The sequence below is a fragment of the Triticum dicoccoides genome, chromosome 7A (assembly GCF_002162155.2).
Source record: "Triticum dicoccoides isolate Atlit2015 ecotype Zavitan chromosome 7A, WEW_v2.0, whole genome shotgun sequence".
Taxonomy (NCBI): domain Eukaryota; kingdom Viridiplantae; phylum Streptophyta; class Magnoliopsida; order Poales; family Poaceae; genus Triticum; species Triticum dicoccoides.
Genome location: NC_041392.1, coordinates 364972591 through 364985843, shown reverse-complemented (window position 1 = coordinate 364985843; position 13253 = coordinate 364972591).

Sequence of the window (13253 nt, the reverse complement as noted above, 5' to 3'; positions counted from 1 at the left end):
GCTAGGCCCTTCATTTGTAAGCAAAACAAATGTATCCAATTTAGGCAGCATCATATTCTCATGAACATTAGAATCATTACCAAGAAACGAAAGTACCTAGTAATTTAGTTGGCGTGCGCGAGCTCTAGTAATTGGTCCAGTATTTATAGCAGCAGGGGCTGTGGGTGTAACAATTGTATTGATGTCCTCATCATCCTCCCCTTCTTGAAATAAAGTCGTCCTCGACGGAAGTTCATCTTCCTCACCCAAATAAGGCTTCAAATCTGCAATGTTAAAAGTGGGACTAACCCCAAAATCTGCAGGCAGCTCAAGTTTATATGCATTATCATTTATTTTCTCTAACACCTTAAAGGGACCATCAGCACGTGGCATTAACTTTGATTTGCGCAAATCCGGAAATCTATCCTTACGCAAATGTAACCAAACAAGATCTCCAGGTGCAAACACAACATGTTTTCTACCCTTATCTCCAGCAAGTTTATATTTAGCATTCATACGCTCAATGTTTTCCTTAGTTAACTCATGCATTTTTAAAATCAATTCAGCACGTTGTTTAGGATCAAAATTAACCTTCTCCGAAGATGGAAGAGGCAACAAATCAATAGGTGCACGAGGTAGGAAACCATACACAACTTCAAAAGGGCACATCTTAGTAGTAGAATGCAATGAACGATTATAAGCAAATTCAATATGAGGCAAGCATTCCTCCCACATTTTCTTATTATTCTTCAAAACAGCCCTAAGCATAGTAGACAACGTTCTATTGACTACTTCAGTTTGTCCATCAGTTTGGGGGTGACAAGTAGTACTAAAAAGCAGTTTAGTCCCCAACTTAGTGATAGAGGCAAAGGTGTCCCGTCTTTCGATGAGATGATGGATATCGCTTTGGTGGAAGTCGACTTTGACGATCCGACTACGAACGTGCGATGACGTCGCGCCTTAGCAATCGCTAAACCAACTCCGAGAGGTTATTGACCACGCCGGAGCACGATCAACCTGACCACGAGGGTCTGTTTCCTGCGAGCAAACGAAGAACAAGCAAGAAACTAAGATTGCAATCTGGATATTGCGAATATAAGATGAAAGCTTTATTGATCAAGGTGGGGTTCTGTGATGCCTTTGTCTGGTCGTTGAACACAAATGAAGTACCGCGAAGTTGCAGCTATGGCGAACTTTTAATCTAAACAAAACCCAAAGTCTAAACGATGCCCTAAGGGCTGTATATATGGAGGAAGAGGGGGGAATTTCGTGGCCCTTGGTGGAGGGGTCCGAAATCAACCCTATCTCTTGTTTCCCCACACATACGGACTCTAAAAATAGCCTATACTTATGTATTTCGAAATTACATGGGCCTGGCCCAATAATAAGGTGACGCAGCACCTAAAATAGCCTCGGGACAAAATTTATGAAGTGGCATCTTGTATATTTCGTCCAAGGTTTCCTGCACCCATTATGGTGGCTTCAAAGTCCTGAAATCATCACTTGTAACTCCGTTCTTGTTCCCCTTGCGCATGCCATCATCTCCATGCTTGTTCTTGCTCCAATGTTCATCCTTCTCCAAGCTAGGCCCTTCATTTGTAAGCAAAACAAATGTATCCAATTTAGGCAGCATCATATTCTCATGAACATTAGAATCATTACCAAGAAACGAAAGTACCTGGTAATTTAGTTGGCGTGCGCGAGCTCTAGTAATTGGTCCAGTATTTATAGCAGCAGGGGCTGTGGGTGTAACAATTGTATTGATGTCCTCATCATCCTCCCCTTCTTGAAATAAAGTCGTCCTCGACGGAAGTTCATCTTCCTCACCCAAATAAGGCTTCAAATCTGCAATGTTAAAAGTGGGACTAACCCCAAAATCTGCAGGCAGCTCAAGTTTATATGCATTATCATTTATTTTCTCTAACACCTTAAAGGGACCATCAGCACGTGGCATTAACTTTGATTTGCGCAAATCCGAAAATCTATCCTTACGCAAATGTAACCAAACAAGATCTCCAGGTGCAAACATAACATGTTTTCTACCCTTATCTCCAGCAAGTTTATATTTAGCATTCATACGCTCAATGTTTTCCTTAGTTAACTCATGCATTTTTAAAATCAATTCAGCGCGTTGTTTAGCATCAAAATTAACCTTCTCCGAAGATGGAAGAGGCAACAAATCAATAGGTGCACGAGGTAGGAAACCATACACAACTTCAAAAGGGCACATCTTAGTAGTAGAATGCAATGAACGATTATAAGCAAATTCAATATGAGGCAAGCATTCCTCCCACGTTTTCTTATTATTCTTCAAAACAGCCCTAAGCATAGTAGACAACATTCTATTGACTACTTCAGTTTGTCCATCAGTTTGGGGGTGACAAGTAGTACTAAAAAGCAGTTTAGTCCCCAACTTAGCCCATAAACATCTCCAAAAGTGGCTAAGAAATTTAGTATCACGATCTGAAACAATAGTATTTGGCACACCATGCAAGCGAATAATTTCACGAAAGAACAAATCAGCAACATTAACAGCATCATTGCTTTTACGACATGGTATAAAGTGTGCCATTTTCGAGAATCTATCCACGACAACAAATATGCTATCCCTCCCCTTCTTTGTTCGAGGTAAACCTAAAACAAAGTCCATAGATATATCCTCCCAAGGAACACTAGGTACAGGCAAAGGCATATAAAAACCATGAGGATTGAGTCGTGACTTAGCTTTTTGACATGTAGTGCAGCGAGCAATAAAACGCTCAACATCCCGTCTCATCTTTGGCCAAAAGAAATGTGTAGCAAGTATGTCCTCCGTCTTCTTCACGCCAAAGTGTCCCATTAATCCTCCTCCATGCGCCTCCTGCAACAACAAAAGACGAACGGAGCTAGCTGGAGTGCATAGCTTGTTAGCACGAAACACAAATCCATCGTTAACGATGAACTTGTTCCACATTCTTCCTTCTTTACAATTCTGCATTACATTTTTAAAATCAGCATCATGCACATATTGATCTTTGATGGTCTCAAACCAAATATTTTGAAGTCAAGTTGTGAAAGCATAGTATAGCGGCGAGACAATGCATCAGCAATAACATTTTCTTTTCCCTTCTTGTGTTTAATGACATAAGGAAAAGTCTCAATGAATTCAACCCATTTAGCATGTCTACGATTCAGTTTAGCTTGACTTTTAATATGTTTCAAAGATTCATGATCAGAATGTATAACAAATTCTTTGGGCCATAAATAATGTTGCCATGTTTCCAAAGTCCGAACAAGAGCATATAATTCTTTATCATAAGTAGAATAATTCAGACTAGGCCCACTCAATTTTTCAGAAAAGTATGCAACAGGTTTGCCATCTTGTAATAACACACCGCCTAATCCAATTCCACTAGCATCACATTCAAGCTCAAAAGTCTTATTAAAATCAGGAAGTTGGAGTAAAGGAGCATGTGTCAACTTATCTTTCAATACTGAGAAGGCTTCTTCCTGTGCGGTACCCCAAAGAAAAGGCACATCTTTCTTTGTAAGCTCATTGAGAGGTGCAGCAATGGTGCTGAAATCTCTCACAAAACGCCTATAGAATCCAGCGAGGCCAAGAAAACTCCTCACTTGTGTGACCGTTTTGGGTTGCGGCCAACTCTCAATAGCTTCAATCTTGGCTTTATCAACTTCAATTCCCTGTGGAGTAACAACATAGCCAAGAAAAGATACTCGGTCGGTGCAAAAGGTGCACTTCCCAAGGTTACCAAACAAACGTGCATCACGTAGAGCAATAAAAACAGCACGTAAATGTTCCAAATGTTCTTCCAAAGATCTGCTATAAATCAATATGTCATCAAAGTAAACTACCACAAATCGTCCAATGAAAGCACGTAAAACTTCGTTCATTAATCTCATGAAAGTACTAGGTGCATTAGTTAACCCAAAAGGCATGACTAACCACTCATATAATCCAAACTTAGTTTTGAATGCTGTTTTCCATTCATCTCCCAATTTCATACGAATTTGATGGTATCCACTATGCAAATCAACTTTGGAGAATATTGTAGAGCCACTCAATTCATCAAGCATATCATCTAACCTAGGAATAGGATGACGCTAACAAATAGTAATATTATTAATGCCTCTACAATCAACACACATACGTGATGTACCATCCTTTTTTGGCACTAGAATAATAGGAACAACACAAGGACTAAGGGATTCGCGTATATAACCTTTGTCGAGAAGCTCTTGTACTTGACGCATAATCTCCTTCGTCTCCTCTGGATTGGTACGGTATGGTGCACGGTTTGGCAGTGAAGCACCGGGAATTAAGTCAATCTGATGCTCAATCCCTCGAATAGGCGGTAATCCCGGTGGCACGTCTTGTGGAAAGACGTCAGCGAACTCCTGCAAAATGTTAGTGACAGCAGGAGGCAAAGAGGAAGGCATGTCCTCGAATGAAAATAATGCCTCTTTGCACACAAAAGCATAGCAAACAGATTTGCTGAAATCTAGCTCATCAATATCAGATTTGGTGGAAAATAAACATGCACTTTTCAATTTAATTTCAGAAGCAACACTAGATGGTTTATTATTAGGCTTCATTTGTTGCTCAAATTCTTTTGCCACAATCTGATTTTCACTCTTATTCGTCTCCTGTTTTGCTTTATTAGCTCTATTAATATCATCTTTCAAAATGGAATCAGGAGTCATAGGAAGCAAAGTAATATTTTTATCCTTATGAACAAGAGTATAGTGATTGTTTCTACCATGGTGTATAGAATTTTTATCAAATTGCCATGGTCTACCAAGTAATAAGGAACATGCTTGCATAGGTACCACATCACAATCAACATAATTAGCATATGTAGAGATACTAAAATGCACACGAACAGTACGTGTCACCTTAACCTTGCCGCTGTTGTTGAACCATTGGATGTAGTAAGGATGTGGATGTGGTCTTGTGGTGAGAGAAAGCTTCTCCACCATCTCCATGCTAGCCAAGTTGTTGCAGCTCCCTCCATCTATGATGACGCGCACAGAACGTTCTTTCACAACTCCCTTAGTATGGAACAAATTGTGCCTCTGATTTTGCTCAGCTTGTGTGACCTGCACACTCAAAACACGTTGAGCAACTAAACATTCATACCTGTCAGCGTCTTTAGGAGCCATGTATTGCGTCTCATGATCAGAATCATTTCCACCATGTTCTTCACGTGTAATAAGAGCCAAAGTCTCATCATCATAGTCACTAGCGGACTCATATCCACCATCCGCGGTAGCAATCATCACACGCGGAGATTTGCATTCTCTCGCATAATGACCTCCTCCCTTACAACGACGACAAATAATATCATTTGTGTGCCCTGTTGATGCCATGGAAGAAGCAGAACTCTGTGCAGGCCCAGCAGGTGCGCTCTTGGTAGATAATGGTGGTTGTGCCTGTTTTCTTGTATCATGACTGGAGGAGACACCTGATTGAGGTGCTGGTGTAGTTGAAGTACAAGATGCACGCGGTGTCCATGATGAAGGTCGGCCTGCAGAAAAGTTAGTTCGCGCTAATGCTTGTCGATCCTGCACTTCACGTTCAGCTTTACAAGCATGATGGAATAAACGAGTGATATTAGTATACTCCTTATAGTCTAGAATGGTCTGAATCTCTCTATTTAATCCACCCAGAAAACATGCAAGCATAGCTTCATTCTCCTCAACAATACCACATCTAATCATGCCAGTTTGTAATTCCTGATAATATTCTTCTACAGAATTTTTTCCTTGTCTTAAGAGCTGTAATTTCTGAAGCAATTCACGTTGATAATATGGTGGAACCCAACGAGTACGCATAGCAGTTTTCAAAGCAGCCCAAGTAGTTGGAATAGGATATAATCTACAATGTTCAGACCACCATACACATGCAAAACTAGTGAAAGCACAAACAGCAGCGGCAACCCGTCTCTCCTCGGGATATTGTAAACATGTAAATCGTTGTTCAGTTTCTAACTCCCAAGTAAGATATATCAGGAACATATCTACCCTCGAAAGGTGGAATATTCAATTTCAGTTTAGGAAGATGGTCATGATCTCATACCTGAGGGAAAGCCCTACCATTGTGATTATTTGCATGTGGACGACCTGGTGGTTGTGGTGCAGGTGGTTGCACGTAGTTCTGATTTTGAGCAACCTCATCCTCGTAATCTCCCACATAATCATCCTCCTCCGCATCAGCAGCAGGAGCCACAGAAGTATCAACAGCAGCACCAACAGTTTGGCCAAACGCAAGAGGAACACGGCTCGCTCGGCGGAGATCTGTTTCGCGACGTGGAGGTAGTCGTTGTTGTTGTTGTTGGAGAGGTGCGTTAGGTGCAGCGGGTGGTGGTGGTGGAAGACGCGCGAGCAATTCATTAAACTTGTTATCGAGCTTTGTTTCGAACGTCTTCTCCATGCCATCTATCTTCTCCATGGCCTCTTCAAATCTGTTTAGCACATCTTGCACCTGTCCACTCATCATTTGCTGAAATTTATCATGCAAATCCTTATTCGTCATGTTCTCCCAGTCAGTCTCGTCGGCTTGTGATCCTGGCATGGTTAGCAGCAATAGAAACACACAAGAATATGATCCTACAAACTACTAACAAGAGGTGGTGGTGGGTGTCACAAATCTGTCAAGCAAATCTCAAATTCTTACCAGTTCTTACCCAGCAGCAGGCGGTGATCGGCAACCGTTGTAGTCAAAAACTCTCAAAGCTTGGATAGAGCGATTACCAGGGAGAGTCAAACGCACGACGTAGATGTATGTGGAGCTCGGATGGCTTATAATATGGTAGCAAAAAGGGTCAGCAATAATCAATTCAGAGATGCAAAGTTGAATAAACGCTCAACGACGGTACTATGCTGGTCCTAGGCTAGACCGTGCTAGAGACGCGAGCCTAGAACACTAACAAAATCACGGCACTGCACGTAAACAAGGAAAAAGCACACTCTGGAAATTTTTTTTTGCTCTTTTTTTTTGCGCTCTTTTTTTTTGCGCTGCTTTTTTTTTGCGAAAAATCACTATAATGGCGAGTGTCTCAAAACTCTTCCTAGGTCAAACTGACAGGATGGGTACGAAATTTTTTCGACCAATTTTTTTCTTCGTTTTTTCGACTGCCCGGACCTAAAAACTGGAAACGGGTCAAAAAAAACTTCCTATAATGGCACCTGTCTAAAAAAACTCAGAAACACCTAAAAATAGGATAGCCAGAAATTTTTTCGAAAAATGCATTTTCGAAAAATTTTGGGCCTAAACGGAGGGTGGTTTCCGGACTCTTTATTTTTTCCGAAACCTACTCCGGCAAGGAAACACGAATCGGAATCTAGATGGATCTCAAAAACACACCTAATATGCAAGGAACTCGGATTGGTGGTGGATATATGGTGGTGGTATATGGCAGCGGTGGTGGCATATGGCAGCGGTGGTAATATATGGATATGGATCGGTGGTGGTATATGGATACGGATTGGTGGTGGTATATGGATAAGGATTCAGAGCGGTGGTGGTAGGTGACAGGGGCGATGATGATGGTGCGGTGGCGGCATGACAACTTATGACCAGAACTCGAAACTCTAAAAGACTAACGCTAAGACCAGCAACTAGACACGACGATGCAACCGCAAATCAACAAAGCAAAACCCTAAAAAGATTATTTAAAAGCTCAGATTGGTTCGGATATGATGAACTAACCCTAATTTTTTTTGGCTTTTTCGTGGACTATAGGTATGAAGAACAGACTCGATCTAAACTACGAAAAACTGTAAAATCTCACCGAGCAACCTGGAAATCTGATACCACTTGATAGAGGCAAAGGTGTCCCGTCTTTCGATGAGATGATGGATATCGCTTTGGTGGCAGTCGACTTTGACGATCCGACTACGAACGTGCGAGGACATCGCGCCTTAGCAATCGCTAAACCAACTCCGAGAGGTTATTGACCATGCCAGAGCATGATCAACCTGACCACGAGGGTCTGTTTCCTGCGAGCAAACGAAGAACAAGCAAGAAACTCAGATTGCAATCTGGATATTGCGAATATAAGATGAGAGCTTTATTGATCAAGGTGGGGTTCTGTGACGCCTTTGTCTGGTCATTGAACACAAACGAAGTACGCGAAGTTGCAGCTATGGCGAACTTTTAATCTAAACAAAACCCAAAGTCTAAATGATGCCCTAAGGGCTGTATATATGGAGGAAGAGGGGGGAATTTCGTGACCCTTGGTGGAGGGGTCCGAAATCAACCCTATCTCTTGTTTCCCCATACATACGGACTCTAAAAATAGCCTATACTTATGTATTTCGAAATTACATGGGCCTGGCCCAATAGTAAGGTGACGCAGCACCTATAATAGCCTCGGGATGAAATTTATGAAGTGGCATCTTGTATATTTCGTCCAAGGCTTCATGCACCCATTATGGTGGCTTCAAAGTCCTGAAATCATCACTTGTAACTCCGTTCTTGTTCCCCTTGCGCATGCCATCATCTCCATGCTTGTTCTTAATCCAATGTTCATCCTTCTCCAAGCTAGGCCCTTCATTTGTAAGCAAAACAAATGTATCCAATTTAGGCAGCATCATATTCTCATGAACATTAGAATCATTACCAAGAAACGAAAGTACCTGGTAATTTAGTTGGCGTGCGCGAGCTCTAGTAATTGGTCCAGTATTTATAGCGGCAGGGGCTGTGGGTGTAACAATTGTATTGATGTCCTCATCACAATCATCGATGGATTTCACCTCACTCGAGTCCTTATGGACGGCGGCAGCAGCCTAAACCTCCTTTATCAGGACACGGTGCGCAAAATGGGTATAGACCCCTCAAGGATCAAACCAACAAAAACGACCTTTAAGGGAGTCATTCCAGGTGTAGAGGCCCATTACACAGGCTCAGTTACACTAGAAGTGGTCTTTGGATCCCTGGATAATTTCTGAAGCGAAGACTTAATCTTCGATATAGTCCCATTCCGCAGTGGTTATCACGCGCTGCTCGGGCGAACCGCATTCGCTAGATTCAATGCGGTACCACATTATGCATACCTCAAGCTCAAGATGCCAGGACCTCGCGAAGTTATTACAGTCAATGGAAACACAGAGCGCTCTCTCTGTATAGAGGAGCACACCATGGCCCTCGCAGCAGAAGCACAAAGCAACCTCTCAAGGCAATCAACCAGTTTGGCACTTCAAAGCCCGGACACCTTCAAGCGCGCTTGGGGCAATCGGCAAATAGACTGCCTGGCGCGATCTGAGCTCGCGTAGCAATACTGCGGCCACCCCAATCCCACCCCAGCGGCAAAACTCGTGCCGCGCATACATAATTATGCATTAAAAATACCATGGGCACAAGGGGGCACAACTGCGTCACGCCCCAAAACGCGCCTAAATCGCACTAGGGGCTTCCCGTTTGGTTATTTTTCTTTTTCTTTCAGGACCTTAATCTCTGGAAACACTGTCCAGCAGCACTATTGCCGAAGACATGATGCAGCAACCAAGGAGGCAGACAACTACGTTATACCATGGAATTCCCAGGTTGATTACAGTAATGAGTGAAATATTCAATTTAATATCATTCCTCAGCTTGCCCTTGGAAGGGACATAGTCCTACTCTTTGCTTATCGCACTATCTGTATCACTCTGCTTTAACGCATTTTTTTAATAAACAATGCATGACATTACGACTATTATTGCATTCTTGTTATAAATATATCTATGAGTTCATTATTGACGCCTTGCAACCGTACACTCTGGTACGACCAATACACCAGGGGCTCACGTACCCCACAATGCGGTGTGAAAAGTCCGAACACTTCCACAAGTGCGGCACCCCAAACTTATAGCATTATATGCATCAGCTCCGAATCATGTCTTTGCTCAAACGTTGGGTTTGCCCGGCTCCTATGTTTTGGTACCTTATGTTCCGCTCTATCGGCTAAGGTAGCGCTAGGAGAACTACTGCGATTGTGCCCCGGTTCTGCCGGGCTTAGCACCTCAGTAGAGAAAGCTAAAACTGACTGTCATGATAAGGCGAGAGACTGGTCACTATTCGGAGAGGTTTTTCAAGTCCCTAAAGACTTATGCCGCTTAGGGCGAGGGGCCGGCCCTGTCCGACTTACAGGCATGTATCGCGCCCTGAATTCGGCCTTCTGAATACCAGGGGCTTCGCTGAAATTTAAAATTATAGAATTCTATGGCTAAGTGAGAGTGATAAAGCATTATTAGTCCAGTTGCCTTGTTCGTTGTGCTGAGCACCTCCCTCGAAGGACCCAAATATGGGAACAAGAGTGCTCAGGTTTATCCCGAACACCCCAGCACTCGTGGCATGGGGGCAGAAGCCAAGGACTAGCCATCTCTCAGATTGGATAAACAGCCAAACAGAAGGTAATATTTTAAATTCAAACAAGCGTTGCATAGCGCATATGAAACATGTTTTCATAAATACAAGATAAAACGAGCGAGTTTACTCAAATATTACATCTTTTGAACACTCATCCGCGATAAGACGGGCACCCGGCAGAACACCCTCATAATACATCTCGAGGTGGCGGTGCTCCTTGCCCTTCGGCGGCCCCTCCTTGATCAGCTTCACGGCGTCTAGCTTGACCCACTGCAATTTCACACGGGCGAAAGCCCGGTGTGCACCTTCAATGCAGACGGATCGCTTGACGACCTCCAGCCGTGGGCAGGCATCCACAAGCCGCCTCACCAGGCCGAAGAAGCTGTTCGGAAGGGCGTCGCCAGGCCATAGCCGGATTATAAAGCCCTTCATGGCCTGATCGGCCGCCGTATGTAGCTCGACCATCTGCTTCAGCTGGTCGCTCATCAGCACCAGATGTTCGGCATCAGCATACTGAGACAAGAATAGCTTCTCCGTCGAGCTTCCGTCCTCGGCCTGGTAAAATTGTGTGGCATCAAACACACTGTGGGGCAGATCTGCGAATGCTCCTGAAGAGCTCCGGATCCGGGTAAGTAATCGGTAATTTACTTTTACATGCTTGCTTTGCATATAGAAAGCCTTACCTTCCGCTATCTTCTTCATTGCGTCGATCTCCTGGAGGGCCTTCTGGGCCTCGGCCTTCGCACTCTTTGCGCTCTCAAGGGCCGCGGCAAGCTCAGACTCTCGCGTCTTCGCGTCAAGCTCCAACGCATCGTGCTTCGTCACGAGAGCCTGGAGCTCTTGCTGGACCTCGCCCACCCGAGCCTCGTGCTTCTCCCGCTCGGTGCGCTCCTTGGCCGCTGTATCTTCGGCCTTGGTTAGCGCTTGCTTCAGGGTTGCCACCTCGGTCGTGGCCCCTGGCAAACATACGATAATCCTATCATTTTTCAATCGCGTCCTTTTTCATATATACATATCTATAGACAGGGTACTACTTACCCTTGTTCTCCTCGAGCTGCCTCTTAGCAAGGCCGAGCTCTTTCCTGGACCCCTCGAGGTCCTGCTTCAGTACGGCGACCTCCACAGTCAGTGCGGCGGACGCCAACAGCAAAGCCTGCATATGCATATTGGCATACTTATATTAGACTCCTGCGATATTATTTCATCCTCTGTCCGGCTTTTCTTTGTGAACACTGAACAAATCATCAGGGGCTACTGTCTATGCGGTAATATTTCTACTACATTTTAAAACACTTACCTCGAAGCCTGTTAGAAGGCTGGCACAGGCTTCAGTCAATCCGCTCTTGGCGGACTGAACCTTCTGGATCACTGCACTCATGATAGTGCGGTGCTCCTCGTCGATGGAAGCGCTGCGAAGCGCTTCCAAAAAATTATCCGGCGCCTCTGGATGGACAGAGGTGACCGACACTGGCGTCTTGCCCCTCTTAGAAGGAGGCCGCCTGCCCAAGCGCGGAACCGCTGGAGGATCCGGCGCGGTGTTCGGCTGAGGGCCGAACTCAGAGCTCTCGGGGGCCCCGTCCCCTCGGCTCCCGGAGTTTGGAAGGTCGCCTCGAGGCTCCTCCGGGACTGTCTACCCTCGATCCGGTGCCTCTTGAGACAACACCTCGGCGTCGTAGGCAGGATGAGGGAAGGTGGCGGTCGGGACTGGATCGCTATCCATGTCCGACGAGCCCAAGGAGCCATCCAATGATACCTCGATATTGGCTTGGGGCGGCCTGCATAATTATGTTCGGCGATTAGGGAAAGCAGTGCGACAAATGAATCCTATGAGTTACTCTGGTATCCGAATACTTACGATCTCCCCAGGGGCTTGACCCTGGGCAACAACTCATCTTCGCCTTCGTCGGTGGCGGTGGACCTATCCGGAAGGAGAGTCCTTCCCTTCTTGGACCCTCTGGCCTCCCCAGCTGAGGTGGCCTTCCTTTTCTTGTCTCCCCTGGTCAGTGGGGGAGCATCCTCTTCTTCTTCCTCGTCTTCGGGGGAAGAGTGCACCGCAGAGTCATCGGACGGTGAGTCCGATGATGCCTGGCGTCGGGAACTCTTTCGAGTTCCCTTGGCCTTCTTGGTCTTCTCCGGCACCTTATAAGGGGCCGGAGTCAACATCATCGCCAGAAGAGCATCTGCGGGGCCTTCGGGCAAAGGAGCCGGATAGTCGATCTGTCCGGCCATCTTCTACCAGTCCTGTCAAAGGTACGGGAGTTTAGATCCCGCATAGAGTCAATCTATATGAAAAAATAAGTATCCTGTGAAAGGTAGAGCAGCTTACCGCACTGGCTTGGCGCTTTGCGCTGAATCCGCGATCCTCCGTAATAGGGGGGGGGGACCTCGGCACTTTTGAACAGCACCCTCCAGGCGTCTTCATGAGTCGTGTCGAAGAGCCTGTTTAGAGTTCGGTGGTGCGCCGGATTGAACTCCCACAAGTTGAACTCCCGTTGTTGGCACGGGAGTATCTGGCGGATGAGCATGACTTGGACTATGTTGACAAGCTTGAGCTTCTTGTCCACCATGTTTTGAATACATGTTTGGAGTCCGGTCAGCTCTTTCGAATTACCCTAGGATAGGCCCTTCTCTTTCCAGGAGGTGAGCCGCGTGGGGATGCCAGATCGGAACTCGGGGGCCGCTGCCCATGCAGGGTCACGCGACTCGGTGGTATAGAACCACCCCGATTGCCACCCCTTTATGGTTTCCACAAAGGAGCCCTCGAGCCATGTTATGTTGGGCATCTTGCCCACCATGGCGCCTCCGCACTCCGCCTGGCGGCCACCCACCACCTTCGGCTTGACATTGAAGGTCTTCAGCCATAAGCCGAAGTGGGGCTTGATGCGGACGAAGGCCTCGCACACGACGATAAACGCCGAGATGTTGA